Source organism: Carcharodon carcharias, chromosome 2 (genome assembly GCF_017639515.1).
Source record: "Carcharodon carcharias isolate sCarCar2 chromosome 2, sCarCar2.pri, whole genome shotgun sequence".
Taxonomy (NCBI): Eukaryota; Metazoa; Chordata; class Chondrichthyes; order Lamniformes; family Lamnidae; genus Carcharodon; species Carcharodon carcharias.
In genome coordinates this window covers 120,900,733-120,909,241 of record NC_054468.1, presented here as the reverse complement: position 1 = coordinate 120,909,241, position 8,509 = coordinate 120,900,733, and positions in this window count along the sequence as shown.

Here is an 8,509-nt window from a genome sequence, read left to right as displayed (position 1 = left end):
GCTGACGTTGCTGTTGCTGCTGCTGTTACTGTTGCTGGTGCTGTGGCTGCTGCTGATGCTACTGCTGTTGGTGCTGCTGCTACTATTGCTGTTGGTGCTGGTGCTCCTGCTGGTGTTGCGCATGCTGCTGCTGTTACTATTGCTGGTGCTGTGGCTGCTGCTGCTGTTGCTGATGCTGTTGCTATTGATGCTGCTAGTGTTTCTGCTGGTGATGCTGCTACTGCTGGTGCTGGTGTTGGTGCAGCTGGTGCTGAGGCTGCTGCTGTTGCTGTTGCTCATGTTGTTGTGGTTGCTGCTGTTGCTGGTGTTGCTGCTGCTGCTGTTGTTGCTGTTGCTGATGTTGCTGCTGCAGTTCCTACTGCTTCTGCTGCTGGTGTTGCTGCTGCTGGTGCTGCTGCTGTTGCTGCTGCTGCAGGTCTGGCTGTTGCTGATGTTGTTGCTGAATTTCCTGATGCTGTTGCTGATGTTGTTGCTGCTGCTCCTCCTGTTGCTGGTGCTGGTGTTGCAGCTGCTGTTGGTGCTGCTGCTACTGCTGCTGTTGGTGCTGCTGCTACTGTTGCTGTTGGTGCTGGTGCTGCTGCTGGTGGTAGTGGTGCTGCTGCTGTTACCTTTGCTGGTGCTGCGGCTGCTGCTGGTGTTGCTGATGCTGTTGCTGTTGCTGCTGCTAGTGTTTCTGCAGGTGCTGCTGCTACTGCTGGTGCTGGTGTTGGTGCTGCTGCTGCTGGTGCTGCTGCTGTTGCTGCAGATGTTGCTGTTGCTGATGCTGTTGCTGCTGGTGCTGTGGCTGCTGGTGCTGTTGCTGCTGGTGCTGTTACTGCTGGTGCAGTGGTTTCTGCTACTGTTGCTCCTAGTGCTGTGGCTGCTGCTGCTGGCACTGCTGTTGCTGCTGCTGCTGTTGCTTCTGCTGTTGCTGCTGCTTTGGCTGCTGCTGCTGCTGCCGCTACTGATACTACTGCCATTGCTGCTGGTGTTCCTGCTGATGTTGTGTTCAGGTACCATTGCTGGAGCTGTTGCTGGCATTGCTGGCGCTGGTGTTGCTGCTGCCAGTGTTGTTCGTGCTGGTGCTGCTGGTGACATTGGTGGTGCTGCTGCTGTTACTGTTGCTGCTGGTGCTGGTGCTGTTGCTGCTGCTGCTGCTGATGATGATGATGAATTTGCTGGTACTGGTGGTGCTGCTGCTGTTGCTGCTGTTCCTGTTGCTGCTGTTGCTGCGGTTCCTGCTGTTGTTGCTGCTGCTTTTCCTGCTGTTGTTGTTGCAGCTGGTACTGCTGCTGCTGTTGCTGTGTCTGCTGCTTTTGTTGCTGTTGCTGTGGCTGGTCCTGCTGCTGGTCCTGCTGCTGTTGCTGCTGTTGGTGCTACAGCTCTTGTTGCTGTTGTTGTTTCTGCTGCTGCTGCTCCTGCTGCTGGTGTTAAGGCTGTTCCTGCTGCTGTTGCAGCTGGTGTTGCTGCTGCTGGCGATGCTTCTGTTGCTGCTGCTGGTGGTGCTGCTCCTGTTGCTCCTGCTGTTGCTGCTGTTGCTGCTGCTGCTGGTGTTGCTGCTGCTGCTGATGCTGCTGCTGCTGCTGCTACTGATGTTGCTGTTTTTCCTGTTGCTGCTGTTCCTGCTGGTGTAGCTGCTGCTCTTCCTGCTGTTGCTGTTGCTGCTGGTCATGCTGATACTGTTGCTGTTGCTGCTGCTAGTGATTCTGCAGGTGATGCTGGTACTGCTTTTGCTGGTGTTCGTGCTGCTGCTGGTGCTGCTGCTGTTGCTGCTGCTGTTGCTGTTGCTGCTGCTGTTGCTGCTGCTGGTGTTGCTGCTGTTGCTGATGTTGTTGTTGCTGCTGTTGTTACTGTTGCTGGTGCTGTGGCTGTTGCTGTTGCTGCTGCTGCTGTTGCTGCTGGTGCTGTTGCTGCTGGTTCAATGATTTCTGCTGCTGGTGCTGTAGCTGCTGGTGCTGCTGTTGCTGCTGTTGATGGTGCTCTGGCTGCTGCTTTTGCTGTGGCTGCCTCTGGTGCTGATGCTGCTGCTACTGATACTGCTGCCATTGTTGCTGGTGTTCCTGCGGCTGTTGTTGCAGGTACCATTGCTGTTGCTGCTGTAGCTGTTGCTGGCATTGCTGGTGCTGGTGTTGCTGCTGCTGGTGCTGTTGGTGCTGCTGCTGCTGATGTTGTTGTTCCTGCTGCTGTTACTGTTGCTGGTGCTGTGGCTGCTGCTGTTGCTGCTGATTCTGGTGCTTCTGTTACTGTTGCTGTTGGTGCTGGTGCTCCTGCTGGTGTTAGTGATGCAGCTGCTGTTACTGTTGCTGGTGCTGCGGCTGCTGCTGGTGTTGCTGATGCTGTTGCTGTTGATGCTGCTGGTGTTTCTGCTCGTGATGCTGCTACTGCTGGTGCTGGTGCTGGTGTTGGTGCTGCTGCTGCTACTGCTGTTTCTGTTTCCGTTGCTCGTGTTGTTGTGGTTGTTGCTGTTGCTGGTGTTGCTGCTGCTGCCGTTGTTGCTGTTGCTGACGTTGTTGCTGCCATTCCTGCTGCTGTTGCTGCTGGTGCTGCTGCTGTTGCTGCTGTTGCTGCTGTTGCTGATGAAGTTGCTGGTACTGCTGCTGCTGCTGTTGCGGCTGTTCCTGTTGCTGCTGTTGCTGATGTTCCTGCTTTTGTTGCTGCTGCTCTTCCTGCTGTTGCTGTTGCAGTTGGTCCTGCTGCTGTTGTTGCTGCTTTTGCTGCTGTTGCTGTGGCTGGTGTTGCTGCTGGTCCTGCTGCTGTTGCTGCTGGTGTTGCTGTGGCTGGTGCTGCTGCTCCTGCTGCTGTTGATGCTGCTGTTGCTGCTCCTGGTGCTGCTGCAGTTGTTTCTACTCTTGTTGCTGCTGCTGCTGCTGCTGTTGGTAAGGCTGTTCCTGCTGCTGTTGCAGCTGGTGTTGCTGCTGCTGGTGAAGATGATGTTGCTGCTGCTGGTGGTGCTGCTCCTGTTGCTCCTGCTTTTGCTGCTGTTGCTGATGCTGCTGGTGTTGCTGATGCTGTTGCTGTTGCTGCTGCTAGTATTTCTGCTGGTGATGCTGCTACTGATGGTGCTGGTGTTGGTGCTGTTGCTGCTGCTGCTGCTGCTCTGTTGATGCTGCTGTTGGTGCTGCTGCTACTGTTGCTGTTGGTGCTGGTGCTGCTGCTGGTGTTAGTGGTGCTGCTGCTGTTACTGCTGGTGTTGTGCTACTGCTGCTGGTGGTGTTCGTGCTGCTGCTGGTGTTGCAGCTGTTGCTGCTGCTGTTGCTGTTGCTGCTGTTGTGGCTGCTGCTGGTGTTGCTGCTGATGCTGTTGCTGCAGTTGCTGTGGATGCTGCTGCTACTGCTGTTGTTGGTGCTGATATTTCTGCTGCTATTCCTGTTGCTGCTGTTGTTGCTGGTGTTGGGCGTGCTGCTGCTGTTGCTGCTGTTGCTGGTTCTGCTGTTGCTGCTGCTGTTGCTGCTGTTGCTGGTGCTGTGGCTGCTGCTAGTGCTAGTGCTGCTACTACTGATACTGCTGCCACTGTTGCTGGTGTTCCTGCTGCTGTTGTTTCAGGTACCATTGCTGTTGCTGCTGTAGCTGTTGCTCGCATTGCTGCTGCTGCTGCTGCCCTTGCTGCTGTTGATGCTGCTGTTGCTCTTGTTGCTGCTGCTGCTGCTCGTGCTGCTGTTAAGGCTTTTCCTGCTGCTGTTGCAGCTGGTGTTGCTGCTGCTGGTGATGTTGATGTTGCTGCTGCTGGTGGTGCTGCTCCTGTTGCTCCTGCTTTTGCTGCTGTTGCTGATGCTGCTGGTGTTGCTGCTGTTGCTCTTGATGCTGTTGTTGCTGGTGTTATTGCTGCTGCTGGTGTTGCTGATGCTGTTGCTGTTGCTGCTGCTAGTATTTCTGCTGGTGATGCTGCTACTGATGGTGCTGGTGTTGGTGCTGTTGCTGCTGCTGCTGCTGCTGTTGCTGCTGCTGTTGGTGCTGCTGCTACTGTTGCTGTTGGTGCTGGTGCTGCTGCTGGTGTTAGTGGTGCTGCTGATGTTACTGCTCGTGTTGCTGCTACTGCTGCTGCTGGTGTTCGTGCTGCTGCTGGTGCTGCAGCTGGTGCTGCTGCTGTTGCTGCTGCTGCTGCTGTGGCTGCTGCTGGTGTTGCTGCTGATGCTGTTGCTGCAGTTGCTGCTGGTGCTATGGCTGCTGGTGCTGTTGCTGCTGGTGCTGTTGCTGCTGGTGCTGTGGCTTCTGCTGCTGTTGCTGCTGGTGCTGTGGATGCTGCTGCTAGTGCTGCTGTTGGTGCTGCTATTTCTGCTGCTGTTCCTGTTGCTGCTGTTGTTGCTGCTGTTGGTGGTGCTGCTGCTGTGCCTGGTGTTGCTAGTTCTGCTGTTGCTGCTGCTGTTGCTGATGATGTTGCTGCTGTTGCTGTGCTGTTGCTGCTGCTGCTGTTGCTGCTGCTAGTGCTAGTGCTGCTACTACTGATACTGCTGCCATTGCTGCTGGTATTCCTGCTGCTGTTGTTGCAGGTATCTTGCTGTTGCTGCTGTAGCTGTTGCTCGCATTGCTGGCACTGGTGTTGCTGCTGCAGGTGCTGTTGGTGCTGGTGCTGCTGCTGGTGTTGGTGGTGCCGCTGCTGTTACTATTGCTGGTGCTGTGGCTGCTGCTGCTGTTGGTGCTGCTGCTGTTGCTGCTGCTGCTACTGTTGCTGTGGGTGCTGGTGCTGCTGCTGGTGTTAGTGGTGTAGCTGCCATTACTGTTGCTGGTGCTGCGGCTGCTGCTGGTGATGCTGCTACTGGTGCTGCTGCTGCTGCTGCTGTTGCTGGTGCTCTAGCTGCTGCTTTGGCTGTGGCATCTGCTGGTGCTGATGCTGCTGCTACTGATGCTGCTGCCATTGCTGATGGTGTTCCTGCTGCTGTTGCTGCCGCTGTTGCTGTTGCTCGATATGTTGTGGTTGCTGCTGCTGTTGTTGCTGCTGCTGCTGCTGTTGCTGCTGCTAGTTTTTCTGCCCGTGATGCTGCTGCTGCTGCTGGTGCTGTTGCTGTGGTTACTGCTGTTGCTGCTGCTGGTGTGGTTGCTGCTGGTGTTGCTGCTGGTGTTGGTGCTGCTGCTGTGGCTGCTGCAGGTGTTGCAGCTGCTGTTGCAGCTGCTGTTGCTGGTGTTGCCGGTGCTGCTGCTTTAACTGCTGCTAGTACTGCTGCTGCTGTTGCAGATGCTGTTTCTGGTGTTGCTGGTGCTGCTGCTTTAACTGCTGCTAGTACTGCTGCTGGTGTTGCTGCTGCTAGTGCTGATGATGCTGTTGCTGTTGTTGCTGCTGCTGGTGTTGCTGCTGCTCATGTTGTTGCTGCTGCTGTTCATGCTGCTGTTGCTGATGTTGTTGCTGTTGCTTCTGCTGTTGCCTTTGCTGGCGTTGCTGCTGATGTTGGTCCTGCTGCTACTGTTGCTGTTGGTGCTGGTGCTGCTACTGGTGTTAGTGGTGCTGCTGCTGTGGTTGCTGCTGCAGTTCCTGCTACTGTTGCTGCTGCTACTAATGTTGCTGCTGGTGTTGTTGCTGCTGGTGTTGCTGCTGGTGTTGGTGCTGCTGCTGTTGCTGCTGCTGGTGTTGCTGCTGGTGTTGGTGCTGCTGCTGTTGCTGCTGCTGTTGTTGCAGCTGCTTTTGGTACTGCTGTTACTGCTGCTGCAGGTGATGCTGCTGATGCTCTTGTTGCTGTTGCTGCTGGTGTTGTTGCTGCTCCTGGTATTGCGGATGATGTTGCTGTTGCTGCTGTTAGATTTTCTGATGGTGTTGCTGCTACTGCTGCTGCTGCTGCTGATGCTGCTGCTGCTGCTGTTGCTGTTGCTCGTGTTGTTGTGGTAACTGCTGCTGTTGTTGCTGCTGTTGCGGGTGTTGCTGCTGCTGCTATTGTAGCTGCTGCCGGTGTTCCTGCCATTCCTGCTGCTGTTGCTGCTGGTGATGCTGCTTCTGGTGCTGCTGCTACTGATGTTGCTGGTACTGGTGCTGCTGCTACTGTTGCTGTTGTTCATGTTGCTGCTGTTCCTGCTGGTGTTGCTGCTGCTCTTCCTGGTGTTGCTGTTGATGCTGGTCCTGCTGTTGCTGTTGCTGCTGCTGCTGTTGCTGTTGCTTTTGCTCATGTTGCTGTGGCTGGTGTTGCTGCTGTTAGTTCTGATGCTGATGTTGCTGCCAGTGCTGCTGCTGAAATTCCTGCTGCTAGTGTTGTTGCTGCTGGTGTTGCTGCTGCTGTTGTTGCTGCTGTTGCTGGTGCTGCTGTTGCTGCTGCTGTTGCTGCTGTTTATAGTGCTGCTGGTGTTGCTGCCTCTGCAGCTGCTGGTGCTGATGGTTTTGCTTCTGGTGCTGCTGCTGTTGTTGCTGGTCTTGATGGTGCTGCTGCTGTTGCTGATGCTGCTGGTGCTGCTGTTGCTGGTGCTGCTGCTGCTGCTGCTGTTGCTGGTGCTCTGGCTGCTGCTTTTGCTGTGGCTTCTGCTGGTGCTGATGCTGTTGCTACTGATACTGCTGCCATTGCTGCTGGTGTTCCTGCTGCTGTTGTTGTAGGAACCATTGCTGTTGGTGCTGTAGCTGTAGCTGGCATTGCTGGTGCTGGTGTTGCTCCTGCTGGTGCAGTTGGTGCTGGTGCAGCTGCTGACGTTGGTGGTGCTGCTGATTTCACTGCTGCTGGTGCTGTGGCTGCTGCTGCTGCTGCTGCTGTTGATGCTGCTGCTACTGTTGCTGTTGGTGCTGGTGCTGCTGCTGGTGTTAGTGGTTCTGCTGCTGTTACTGTTGCTGGTGCAGCGGCTGATGCTGGTGTTGCTGAAGCTGTTGCTGTTGATGCTGCTAGTGTTTCTGCTGCTAATGCTGCTACTTCTAGTGCTGGTGTTGGCGCTGCTGCTGCTGTTGCTGCTGCTGTTGCTGCTGTTGTTGCTGCTGCTCGTGTTGTTGTGGTTGCTGCTGCTGCTGCTGTTCCTGCTGTTGGTGTTACAGCTGTTCCTGCTGCTGTTGCTGCTGGTGTTGCTCCTGCTCTTCCTGCTGTTTCTATTACTGCTGGTCCTGCTGCTGCTGTTGCTGCTGCTGCTGTTGCTGCTTTTGCTGATGTTGCTGTGGCTGGTGTTGCTGCTATTAGTTCCGTTGCTGCTTTTGCTGCCAGTGCTGCGGCTGCTGTTGCTGCTGTTGCTGCTATTGCTGCTGCTGGTGTTGCTGCTGGTGTTGCTGCTGCTGTTGTTGCTGCTATTGCTGATGCTGCTGTTTCTGCTGCTGTTGCTGCTGTTTATAGTGCTGCTGGTGTTGCTGCCTCTGCTGCTGCTGGTGCTGTTGGTTTTGTTGCTGGTGCTGTTGCTGTTGTTGCTGGTGTTGCTGCTGCTGCTACTGTTGCTGATGCTGCTGGTAGTGGTGCTGCTCCTGTTGCTCCTGCTGTTGCTGCTGTTGCTGCTGCTGCAGGTGTTGCTGCTGCTGTTCTTGTTGCTGTTGCTGCTGGTGTTGCTGATGCTGTTTCTGTTGCTGCTGCTAGTGTTTCTGCTGGTGATGCTGCTACTGCTGGTGCTGGTGATGCTGCTGTTGCTGCGGCTGTTGCTGTTGCTCATTATGTTGTGGTTGCTGCTGCTGTTGTTGCTGCTGCTGTTGCTGTTGCTGCTGCCAATTTTTCTGCTCGTGATGCTGCAGCTGGTGCTGCTGCTGGTGCTGTTGCTGCAGTTGCTGCTGTTGCTGCTGCTGGTGTGGTTGCTGCTGGTGTGGCTGCTGGTGTTGCTGCTGCTGCTGTGGCTGCTGCAGGTGTTGCTGAAGCTGTTGCAGCTGCTGTTGCTGGTGTTGCTGGTGCTGCTGCTTTAACTGCTGTTAGTACTGCTGCTGGTGTTGCTGCTGCTAGTGCTGATGATGGTGTTGCTGTTGTTGCTGCTGCTGGTGTTGCTGTTGCTGCTGCTGTTGCTGCTGCTGTTGGTGCTGCTGTTGCTGAGGTTGTTGCTGCTGCTTCTGCTGTTGCCTTTGCTGGCGTTGCTGCTGGTGTTTGTCCTGCTGCCACTGTTGCTGTTGGTGCTGGTGCTGCTGCTGGTGTTAGTGGTGCTGCTGCTGTGGCTGCTGCTGCAGTTCCTGCTACTGTTGCTGCTGCTACTAATGATGCTGCTGGTGTTTTTGCTGCTGGTGTTGCTGCTGGCGTTGGTGCTGGTGCTGTGGCTGCTGCTAGTGTTTCTGCTGCTGGTGTTGCTGCTGCTGGTGTTGTTGCAGCTGCTGTTGGTACTGCTGTTGCTGCTGCTGCAGGTGATGCTGCTGATGCTCTTGTTGCTGTTGCTGCTGGTATTGTTGCTGCTGCTGGCGTTGCGGATGATGTTGCTGTTGCTGCTGCTAGTTTTTCTGCTGGTGATGCTGCTGCTGGTGCTGCTGCTCGTGTTGTTCTGGTAGCTGCTGCTGTTGTTGCTGCTATTGCGGGTGTTGCTGCTGCTGCTCTTGTAGCTGCTGTTGGTGTTCCTGCTGTTCCTGCTGCTGTTGCTGCTGGTGTTGCTGCTGCTGGTGCTGCTACTACTGATGTTGCTGGTACTGGCGCTGCTGCTGCTGTTGCTGTTGTTCCTGTTGCTTTTGTTCCTGCTGGTG